The sequence below is a fragment of the Triplophysa dalaica genome, chromosome 10, assembly GCF_015846415.1.
Source record: "Triplophysa dalaica isolate WHDGS20190420 chromosome 10, ASM1584641v1, whole genome shotgun sequence".
In the NCBI taxonomy this organism is placed as follows: Eukaryota; Metazoa; Chordata; class Actinopteri; order Cypriniformes; family Nemacheilidae; genus Triplophysa; species Triplophysa dalaica.
Window position 1 is genome coordinate 1,241,486 of NC_079551.1, and position 13,079 is coordinate 1,254,564.

The following is a 13,079-nucleotide window of genomic DNA, read 5'->3' on the forward strand; positions in this document are numbered from 1 at the left end:
GATTTTTATTTTAGATGTTACAATATATATTAGTCTATAATTTCCTTTTTACAGATACCATTTAGTTGGAGTGTGAGGCTTGTCAGCCTCAAAGGGGGGATTATATGGTGGTTTTTCTATTATAGTATTGCGTTTTCTTACATAAAATGATACATTTAGTTAGTTATAGGTTTCATGTATTCTTATGAAACAATATTGGGCCTCGTGTATAAGTATGAGCTCATGAACACCTGCATGAACAACAAGCATCTTATCTTAGCTGCACGTACACCACAAATAAGTTTTAATAAAGAAGTTTGGTTTGTCTCATAGAGTCAAGGACGCTGGTATCTCTAAACAGTGAGCTCATTTTAACAAAGTAATGTTATGAGTCTGAACACTTGAACATCTGCACACACACCGAATATCTTTTAACACCAAGACAAACTCCCCACACACTTTTGTAGAGAAGTTTAATTAAATCGCATACAACCGAGGACACCGGTAGCTCATTATCGCTAAACCATGAGCTCATCTTTGATAGAAACATGGTTAAATCATGTATCGTCCGAAACCCCCAGGAAAGTGTCAAGATAAAGAGGCACTTGTTTTTGAGGGGCGCTCGCAACCATTAAATCCTAATATGGTAGGCCGGAACTATGAGCGCTGAGGGACGGGCTAATGAAAAAGTGATGTCATATGAAACCTGATCGGAAGAAGACGATGTCATGCACACATGATTGGTTTAAACTGTGATAACAACTTGAAAACAATGTATAAAAGATGGAGTCAGATATGTATTCGTTGGATTCCTTCAGATGAACTCTGAATATCCCACTTTGTTTGTCTGTCTTGTTACTGTGAGAAGCCAAGGCCGGTCCACTTGTCAGTATTGTCCTTCCATCGTTTTCTCCGTCTGACTCGCTTTCTTCCACCTCTCACTGTTCTTTGAGGTATAGTGTTTGTAAAGCCGGATGATCTTGATACTTGGCCATACCAAGTTAGCTTGCATTTCTTAGCAATTGTGAGTAGATTGTTGTGACATGTAATTGCCTGCGTGAATTGTAGTCTTATATCTGCATTTGAAGCAGTCCAGGTATGTGATAACTAGAATCCTCCGTATAGACCTCATCTCTAGTGCGCTGATTTTTCTCTGGAGGTCTGCTGTAAGTTCCAAGTTTCACAAGCATACAGATGGACATTACGAGTGTTCTCATTAGTCTGATCTTGGAGCTAATGGTGATGTTCTTGTCTTTCCAGTTTGGTTTTAGTCTGGTGAGCACGGCTGTTTTTTATGCAATTCTGCCAAGGACTTCGTCTGTGACTATGGTCTCAAGGTACTTAAAGCTTTGGACTGTGGCAAGTGTTTGTCCCTGAACTTGAATGTTGGCGGTGATGCCATTTGTGCTGTTGGTCCTCAGTTTTGTTTTCTCAGCGCTGATTTCCATGCCATCATTTCTCGAGGTCTCCTCAAGTCTTTTGACAAGAGTTACCAGTTTTTGTTCATCTCCTGCAAGGCCATCGAAGTCATCAGCAAAAAGTAAGTTGGTGATTGTTCGATACTGACAGTTCCGACATGGACTTCCAAGGCATCGGTCATCATCCTCTCTAGGAAGATGTTGAAGAGAGTCGGTGAAAGGTTGCATCCCTGGCGTACTCAAACAGTTGTGCGAAACCATTCTCCTATTGAGCCATTGAGGTATACGGAGGTATGGCTTTGTCATAGAGTTGTTGGATGGCTTGGATGAGGTTTGGAGTGATATTTGTAGTGTCTCATGGTGGCCCAGAGCACTTCATCCCAGACTCTGTCGAATGCCTTCTTGAAGTCTATGACGATGTGATTCAGCTGTTGTTGATGTTGTAAATGTTTTTCGCAAAAACCCGGAGATTAAATATTTGCTTGTGGTGCTCCTTCCTTTTCTGAAGCCTTCTTGTTCTTCTGCTATGATCTGTTCAGCCAGTGGTTTTAGTCTGTTCAGTAAGATCCTCAGAAGAACTTTAATGTGGTGACCAGATCTTATTATCCAAGCGTTAGTCATGGCTTCTCCTCCAGCTTTGATCAGTTCTGCAGGGATATTGTTCACTCCTGCCGATTTGTCATTCTTGAGCATCCTCACCGCCTCCTCAACCTCATCTCTCAGGATGGTGGTAGTTTCGTCTACATCTGCCTTACACATGACCTTACAGTCATTGAAAAATATGAATCAACCGTTTACAGTGTGACGAAAATAAAAGAAATTAAGAAATATACATCCTAAGACGTATATTTTAAAGTCCAAAACGCTGCTGAATTCAATACAAAATTAATAATCGTGGCTCATCGACGTACTGACATCTCATAAAGCCATTTGGTCAGTCTTTGTGAGATACGTGTCATGATATTTATGAGGAAAATGAATTCTAAGGAAAACAATAGAGCTGCACAAGTCCAGGCTGCACTATGGGCCCTAATAATTAAAGCCAGTGAAAAAGTGTGAGGCTGATATTTTATTTGTTTACAGAACTCAGAAAAACACAGAATATATCAATGGGAATCTGCATAAGCAAAGCAGAACACAAACACAGTCTGACTCTGGATGGATGTGGTCAGTTTAAACCAGCTAGATGTTTTAAAATGTCTCCTTGTTTTTTCCACAGTTTCAGTCTGTTGTCAAGTCAAAAGTCAAAAGTATTTTTTTCTTTTATTCTTTTATTTATTGTTTATATTATAAACAGTATATACACATAGAGGATTGAAATTGCATACTCTCGGACCAATGGTGCATACCAATAACACTTCACAGAATTCAAATATAATTTAAAAATACAAATAAATAAAGATAATATTTATGTAAAACAAAACTTTTACAAGCAGGTATATTTAAAAAGAAGAAAATAAGTTATGTAATGGCAGATATAGTTAAATCCAGTGAAATATAAAACAGTGCAGATGTTTGGTAGTCCAAAGATCTAGTCTGTAGTAGATCAGTCTGTTTAAGTGACAAAGCTGTCATCTGCATGTAGCAGTTCTTATGCTCGGCATAAAACATGTTTAATGATGCTTCTGTCATGACTCAGTCCACAGGACTATAAAACTGATGACAAGAAGGACAGAATCATAACACTCCTCCATCAGAGGTGCTGCTGGAGTCTATACTGCTCTCTTCATCTGTCTGAGGAACTTCACCATCTGATGTTTTTATGAGACCTGCTGAAAAATAAAGTGACATTATATCAAGTCTTATTAGCAGCGATGTCACAATTGTGCAGTAAAGTTTTAGTTTGCTAAACTGAAGTTAAGACTTGCCTTTATGGTGCTTTCTTTTGTGCATGTACACACTGATGATGATGATGATGATGATGATGATAAAGATCACACAGATCAAAGAGCAAATACAACTGGTATTATATTGACCCTTAAGGTAGGAGAGTCAATAGGGTCTCTAGTGTTGACAGGAACAGTTAGACGAGCTGAAAAAAAGTGTTTACAATGTACAGTATCAATAGAAAGTGTGCATTATGTGTCTTAAAACACAAAGATCAAACTCACCTTCACACGTGTGACAGAGTTGAGTGATGTGTAGATGTTGTGTGAGGTTTGTGATGGGATTGTTGACCACACATCTGTATGTGTTTGTATCCTGATATTCCACCTCCAGAGGTAGAGAGAGTCTGATGTTGAGATCAGACACACTGATGCTGGACAATAAACTCTTTCCTTTGTACCAGGAGACACTCACATCATGTGACACATTCATCACTGAACACAACACACAACAACATGATGATGAAGATGATGAAGAACATTGAGAAAAGACTCTGGAGATGACAGGAACAGACAGACCAGCTGGAAAATGAAAAACAATATTTACATCATACATATTTATATTTGTTCATATTTATACGATTTATACGAACTATTGAATCTAATACTCACAATTGACAGTAACACTGAATTTCTTGTGTGAGACTTGTGTGATTTCTGCGGATCATAAGTGTATAAAGTCCAGAGTGTTGAGATGTGATGTTTGTGATGTTGAGATCTCCAGTCTGATTGTTCAGCTTCAGTTTGTCTCTGAATATCTCATCATTAGTTAACTTGATGCTTTTGTCTTTTCTATCGATTTTTGCAAGAACAATGTTTTCGGGTCCAAAGCTCATCATAGGCTTATCTCATCCTCTCCATGTAGTTGAGTATCAGTGTGTAGAGTAACAGAATGTCCCTCCATCACTGACACTGACTTCACTTCATCACCAAACACACCTGAACAACACAAAATCAGAGACCGTTTATGGCTACAAAAAACAACTTGTTAATAATTACCAATCATACACAACTCTATTTTCTGTAAATCTTTGAAGAGTTTGGTTCCAAAAATGCGATTACTCCGCATTTAATTGCGTTATGATGTTCTAATTGTGTTTTTTTGTGTTAGTTAGCAGTATTTGTTTTGCTATTATTGCCAACTAAATAAACAGAAGGTCAATGAAGACCGTAATGTTGTATCAAATGTTCCCACTAGAGGGCGATGGAAGATAAACATTTAAATCTTGCTTTACATTACACACAAAAACAATTCTTGTGTACAAGTATAAAATAACCTTACATTGTTGCATCTTTCTTAAATAACATAAGTGTAATTGATCCAAGCAGCCTGAATAAAAGACAGATACTTGCTACTGTGAGTTATTTGGGAGTTATGAGTTGAACTTGTGTGGTGCGCATGCGCGCGGTGTAGTTCATGTTGATAGACTCTTGTGGAGAGCTCTTGACTAATAAAGTAAACAAAAGTATTGCCGTTTGTGACTAACTGTATTTTCTGTGATCAAACCCTTCAGAGAATAGTGCCCTTCAGTCTATTATACGCTTACATTCATTGGAAGCAGCAGGTTTGGAAGACGTGTTGTGGCATGTGCACAGTTAACCGGCGGTTAGTCGGATTACATAAAACATGCTGTTGTTTGACTTTTGTTTGTTTTACTGTGGTGTCGGTTTCTGTCAACAAATCTCACAAATACACATCACACGACCTTAAAACCCAAATTCAGATCTTTAATGTTTTTTTTTTTTGCGTTAGGAATTAATTTAATTGAGGGTTTAATTCACAGCATGCTATATCTGGATGAGGATGATCGATCATAAAATCAGGTGTTATGTTATGTGTGTTTTTTAACAAGATGTTTATTGTGTAGGCGTTGAAATGCAGCAGAAACTGAAGTTTTTAAGTATTATTTTAATGGTGAAGAGTGATCTGTGTGTGATTTTCAGTGATTCAATTTGTGAAAAATCATTGATTAAATTTCAGTGATTTTATTTGTTAAATTTTCATTTAATAAACGTGTCAAAATGATGTTAAACTTGATTTCAGGTCAAACTAAATGTACGTAAAAGTCTTCTTTTTGATTGCACTTATGCTTTTGTTGTACTTATGCTGTCCCAATTGCTTACATTATCTACCTGCTGTCTGCTAAATGACTAAATGTAAATGTAAATGAAAAGGATAATTGTAAGGTAATATAACGCAATTGTGCAATGTTAATTTAAATACAACATTTACAATTTTCTTTATGAAAATACATCAGAGTAATATAAATGTATTGTAGTGAAAGCACATAAATGCGCAGGACTCTCTGAACTCTGAATATGAAACTGATTGTGTGGAACGACGTCTATAATTCAGTTAAAACCAACATTGTTTTTCCCTGTAAAGTAAACTTGGGTGCTTCCTGCCAGCACAAGTCTTGAAGTAGTTCAAGTTAAGGTTAACATATTACTATTAGCCTATATTATTTAAATATTATTTCGCCAAACATATAGTCTATTATTTAACACTCGCTAAGTCATAAATCTTTTTTGATGGAATTCATTTGGACAGAAGTGAAATAATAGCCATAAGTTTATCCTATACGGGATGACATATTTTTTGAGTTTTTAATACTCGCTAGATTTTGAATGAACATTTTAAACTGTTGACGTCACAGAATTATGTCATGTTTGCAAAACAATTAATAATAGCAACATACTCTTTTTGTTCGAACTCTGAAGAAACTGTGGTACACTTATTTTGGGCAGGTGTGCCAGGCTTCTCCGTACGAAAAACATTATGTATTTGGGTATTATGACTCCGACCCTACACACGAAAATATCTGTTTTTATCATTGTTATTTTTTCCTAAGCAAATGTCACATTGTAACCGTAAACCTGTCTCTGTCTTTTTAGAAGAAATGGAAAATGATTTGAATGTATTAATGAAATGTAAATATTAATCTATAAGGACTGTTAGGACATGCTCTGCCTTTGATCTCTTCTTGTAATTAGGTTTAGATGACTGAACTCTTTCTTTTTTTTTGTGGTATATAATGTGATGCAGGCTTATTCCTATTTATGTTTCTGTTCTCTGCAAAAAAAATAAAAAAAATAGCTATTAGCCTACTATTTAAAAAATCACAAAATGTAAATTAAACGTCATCATTGTTCATTTTATGGTCAGGAATGCAGAGATGTGTTTTTGATCTTGGTTTTACTAGGTACAACATCATTATTTAATGTTAGTCCTTGTGCAGTATAGGCCTAGACTAAATATTTCAATCATTTCTTATTTTTAATTACATTTAAATATATGTATTTTCTTGATAAGAAAAAAACATTTGTTTAGGTCAACAAAACTAAGATTTCATATAAAGTAAGGCAAAAACACAACGAATAGGAATATTTAAATAAAATTTAAATATCATTGTATGAGTAATACACATATAAAGATATAAACTTACAATTACAATTGTGAGCTGAACTTTCAGAAGCCATAAGTGCTGTATCGAACTTAATAACGACAACTGAGTTTGACGTTTTAAAAATGTAAAATGAAAATAAACTGAATCAGTGATTAAAGTAGGCCTATCACATTATTTTCTTCTTCCATGTGTCCTAATGTCATTTCATGATGTGGAATTTTTTGTATATATATACAAGATTTGGTTTATGTTTGACTCATTGTCAAATATGAACTTAAATAAAAAACACGCAGACTTTAACATCAATTCAAAAACCCACAACTATTGCCTAACTTATTGCCGTAAGAAAAATATGAAGGAATATTTTCTCTCAACATTTGCACCAGATATCAAACGATAAAAAAGGCAAAATCAAGGCAAAAAATGTATAGCCCATGATTTGCATTTTAAATAGTTTAAAAAGCGTCAGTCACTGTGATAGAAATTTGATTTACTGTTTCATTTTCTTACCTTTATTTCTTAGTGTCTAATAAAATACTTGTTCTGGGGTGTGATGAAAACATATCTTTGTTTTAGATCCTTGAATATGAGGGAGAGAACGTTGTCTGTACATGTTTTCTTTATCTGACTCAATGTTTTCTCCCTCACTAGAACTAGTAAGATCATGTCTGTGTGCTTTAACCTCCTCTTGTTATCTCACTGTTGACATTAGTTCATGTCAGATGCCTTTTTACAAAGATAAAAGAATAGGTGGTGTGAACATGATGTCACTGGCAGGAATTGATGCATGTTTGGCAGAGGACTCTCTATCATGAGCTGAAGATGTCTATGGTTTGGGCCTTTTATGGGCTACTCAAATCGGTCAAACTGAGAAAAATACAAAAAGCTTTTGTTTATAAGGGGGAAAATCGAAGACATTGACGGAAGAAGGAAGGATAAATTGACTTGGAAATCTGGGACTGCGCTCAGGATGAGCGGTAAACCATGAAAGTGTGCCTAAATATAGTGGATTGACCTGAACCATTTATGAAACACAATAATAAGAAAAACCAACATAACACCCAATACAGTCTCCAGTCTTACAGCCTATTTTGCAAATAAATAATGAATAAACACATTAGCTTCAGCTGGGTTTTCACAGTCAGGTACACATATAGTACATTAGCAATGCAATATTACAAAGGTATAGTTCAAACATTCAAGCAACACCATACATTTAACAGGCAATGTTACTCGAAATACATGGAATGAAAATAACTTGTCAAGTAATCGACAGGATAATCACATTCACTCAGGCAAAAACCAAACAACGATTATTGTAAACCGCCTTTGAACCGAGGTCGCTGATCCAACCCCTAATGAAAAAGTTGTCTTCCTTACTGAGGAAAGCTTTCATTTGTTCCCTCGTGTAAATGGGTGTCTAAAGAACAAGGTACATGCTTGTATCTACAGCATTTCGGTGGAAAAATCTTCTCTTCCAACATATGTTGTGACTTTTTGTTTCTACCCGTCTTTTGCAACAGTTCCTAAACTTTTCTTACATGTCACCCATTTTGATTCTTCACTTCCTGACCTAAGTTGGAGAAACCACGTGACTGCAAATTACTTTCTATGTTTTTTTCATCTCAGCCAGTATTTTTCCACAATATGAGACACCCAGCCACGCACACAGAAAAATGTAACTCATTGCTTTACACTTTATTAGACGATACACAAACATGTTTATGTTGTTGTTTAAACATTTTGATTACAAACCAGAGTTTTTAAGCAGAGTAAAGTACTCAAAGGGATCAAATGGTTTTATTCACTTTTAAACCTCTAAATATAATAAAGAACTATTCTGTGAAGTGTCTCAACACTGAATATACAACTGCAAACAATCTTACTAGAATTTAGCAACACTTTTAGTGCAGTAACAGTCAGCTGATGCAGTTGGTTCCATTCCAGTTCAGTCACTTGTTACTTGCTTCTGTTGCCAAGTGAATGCCACACAGACAATCACCCTTTAAAGTTCGCCTCTTGAAAATATGACTCATACTGATGCCCATTCTCAGTTGGACAAAGTCACAGTGTTTGTTTTCTGAGTGAGGAAATTATTATATGTTGTGTACAATATAGGGCTTTGGAGTCAAAAAGGATCCGCTGGTTTCCTGCATCTAGCTCTGTCTGGTCTTTAGTCAGCAGAACCAATGAAATGCACTAAAACACTGGGTCCTTAGAGCTTCATGACATGTGGATATACTGTATAAATCAAAGTGACAACATTATCAGTTATACAGCACAAACAACAACACAATAATACTGAGGCCTGGTCGCTTGTGTAGTGCATCTGATCTACATGTCATGCAACACTGTGACAAACCAACAATATGTATTTTCTTTTTTTCTTGAGGGAAAGAGCGTCTTAAACCTTTCTCATGAATCTATCTTTTATCACATGTTTGTGATGAAACTGACATGAAACAGAACCCAAACGCAGACAGCTCTCAACATTTTTTTTAATTTGACGTGAAGACGAAACATTACCTAAAATCCCCCGAGGGGGAAAACAAGATGATAAAACAACTGAATATAATAAAACTTAATCAAACAACAGCTGTGGGCTTCCAAACACAAAACATGTGACTGTCATCATGACCCTGTCACTCCAAACTAGAAAAACAACCCCAAGAAGGGCAGGATCATGACAATATTCTTCTCCCATAGGCTCCACCAATAAGTCACTCTTTCATGATGTTAATATTAGGCAAGGCAAGTTTATTTATATAGCACATTTCATACACAGAGCAATTCAAAGTGCTTAACATAAAACGATTGACGGAAAGAAATAAGACGTATCTTTAATCTGCAAATGATTTAAGATCACAAATACTTAAGATATTAAGAAACAATAAAATTGATTAAAAATGTGAGTGTATATATAAAAATAAATGATAAATAGAAGTGCAGTTGATGTAAAGCAGCACAGTGCTCAGGTTGTGAATTCACAGCTAAACAAGTGTGTTTTAAATCTGGATTTAAAAGTATCTTCTGTTGATGAACGTCTGATGTCTTCTGGAAGCAGATTCCAGCTGCAGGTGGCGTAATGACTAAACGCTGACTCGCCCTGTTCTGAGTGAACCCTTGTTATCTGAGTGAACCTCTTGTTATCTTGATCCTGATGATCTGAGAAGTCTTTTTGGTTTACATTCAATGAGCAAATCTGACATGTATTTAGGTCCTGGAATGGAACTAACTGCACCAGCTGTCTTTTACCGCACTAAAAGTTTTGTTAAATTCTAGTAAGATTGTTTGGAATCGCAATGTTCGTATAGAGATGTCATAGACTTAAACTAGATTAGATTAGATTAGATTAGATTAGATTAGATTAGATTCAACTTTATTGTCATTACATATATACAAGAACAGTGTAACGAAATGTAGTTTAGGTCTAACCAGAAGTGCCATTAGCAAGTGCAGTATATACAGTGTTAATAAATACAGAATACAATATTAGGAAAATACTTTACAATGGGCATGTTCTATGAAAATATGACAGTCGGTATGTACTATGAACAATATAAACAGAAGAATATACACTGTGAACATTAATGTACAGGTGGTTATGAACAGATAACAATATAGACTATACAATAGTGCAAGTAGTGCAATAGTGCAAACAGTTCTGGAAAAAAAAGCTGTTTCCTAGTCTGCTGGTTCTTGCCCGGAGGCACCTGAAGCGCCTACCGGAAGGCAGAGAGTAAACAGTCTATGAGCAGGGTGAGAGGAGTCCTTGATAATGCTGCGAGCTCGACGCAGACAGCGTTTCTTTTGGATGTCCTCAATGGAAGAGAGTGTAGTCCCTGTGATGCGCTGGGCTGTTTTCACCACCCGCTGCAGTGCCTTGCGCTCAGCAACAGAACAGTTCCCGTACCAGACTGTGTCACAGTTGGTCAGGATGCTCTCTATCGTGCAGCGATAGAAGTTCACCAGGATAGTTGAAGACAGTTGGTTCTTCTTCAGTGTCCTCAGAAAGAAGAGACGCTGGTGAGCCTTCTTGACCAGGCACGAGATGTTGGTGGTCCAGGACAGGTCCTCCGAAATATGGGTCCCCAGAAACTTAAAACTGGAAACACGTTCAACAGCCGTCCCGTTAATGTGGATGGGGTCCTGTGTGCCTTCAAGTTTGATAATTAGCTTGGAAGGGATGACGGTATTGAATGCAGAGCTGAAGTCTACAAACAGCATGCGTGCATAAGTGTCCTTATTTTCCAGATGTGTGAGCACGGAGTGCAGCGCCATGGACACCGCATCATCTGTGCTCCTGTTGCTACGGTAGGCAAATTGGTATGGGTCCAGTGTGCTCAAAGCACTTCATCACAATGGGTGTGAGTAATACAGGGCGTTAGTCATTCAGGCATGTCGGGCTGGGATGTTTTGGAATGGGCACAATGGAGGTGGATTTTAAACATGCTGGAACCACTGCTTGGGCGAGGGACAGGGTGAAGATGTCCGTGAAGACCCCAGCGAGCTGCTCCGCACATGCCCTGAGTACGCGACCAGGGACGCCATCAGGACCAGCAGCCTTGCGTGCGTTTATCCGGCTTAGTGCAGTGTAAACATCTGTGGAGTTTAGTGTGATGATTGGGTGGTCAATAGAAGGTGTGAGCCTAGTGGCTGGTTCCTTATTGTCTCTCTCAAAGCGTGCATAAAAGTCATTAAGCTCGTTCAGAAAGGCAGCATCTGTGGTTATGGGGATGGAGTGGTTGGGTTTATAGTCACTAATGGCCTGGATGCCCTGCCACATGCGTCGAGGGTCAGAATTGGTAAAATGCTCCTCTAGCTTCAACTTGTAGCAGTGCTTGGCCTTTTTGATGCCCCTCTTCAGATTTGCCCTGGAAGTACTATAGGCCTGTGCATCACCTGATCTGAAGGCGGTGCTGCTTGCTTTCAACAGAAGGCGCACTTCCTTGTTCATCCATGGCTTCTGATTCGGGTATATGGTGATCTGCTTTTGATCTGTGAGACTATCAATGGTGGTATTGATATAGTCCAATACAGAGGAGGTGTAGGTGTCTATGTCCGTGTGAGAGCCACTGGTGGCCTGAGAAGCAAACATACTCCAGTCTGTGTAAAAGATTCCATATTAAACAATTAATAATACTTTGAAGTTGATTCTAAAAGTAACTGGTTACCAGTGTAAGGTTAATAAATACACTAATATTGTCACTACATTACAAAAACAACTTAAATATTCCTATTTAATAAATATAATTGAATTGATTTGTCCTTTTCTCAGTTCAATTTCATTAGTACACTCCTAAAAATAAAGGTTCTTAAAAGATTCAAATTCTATTCGTCAAATACACAGAATATACAACCAGCAGTGAAATTTAGGTCCGGTCAGCTCCAAAGACTTAGAGAATTAGTGATGGGAAGTCCGGCTCTTTTCCGCGAACCGGTTCTTTCGGACAGTTCGTTTCAATGAACCGGTTCAAAAAACAGACAATAAACATGCGCAGCCGCAGTTTATCAACTCACTAGCGCTGATCAACCGGTTCACAATTATATTTTTCACAAATCGGACAGAAAGACACGGCTCTCGGTTGATGACCGGAAAGCCAATGCAATGCAATCGATTCGATTCGTGACTCAAGATTCTCTGCGAGAACGATTCAATCCGCTTGTTTCGTTCCCGTGCATGAGAACGTTTAGATTTGTATCATCTTGTTTAAAAATAAAATAAGATATGTTCATGAAAATACCATGGATTCAACATGAAACAAATGAATGTGTAGTTTGGTTTTACAAACTGATAGCCTAGGAATTGTTTTCAATCTTTAAAGTAATTATAAAGCAAAAATGCACAACATTAATGCATTTAAGCCACGTTAACAAATAAATAAAATACAAATAGATCTGACAATTATAAAGTGTGTTCCCTGTTAATGTTTTTATGCTGCAAATGTAGTTTCTTATATGTATAGTATATGTTTTTTTGTTATTCTATTTTGGTGTGTATGAAAAAGCACAATAAACATTTTTGTACACACTTTGTTTTTTCTTAAATTATTACATTTTATTCTCAAAGTATGTTTAAGTATAAACGTTAAAAGAAATATAAAGCAAACTATTATCTAGGCAAAGGGCTTATTAATATGATAAGATTCTGCCAAGACGCACGTGCATCATCTGAACTCATCAGTTAAACCGGTCTGGTTCACATCTCGAACGTGTCCGAAAGACAGTGAACCAGCTCTTGGTTCAACGAATGTACTGTGATCTAAAAACTGTCGCAACCGATTCTTGAATCATTAACGAGAACCGTTATAGGGGGTGCATGCGTGGGTCAGTGAGGAAATATGTGGATAAGTGCTTTCTGGAAACGCGAACCGCTTTGAACGATTCAG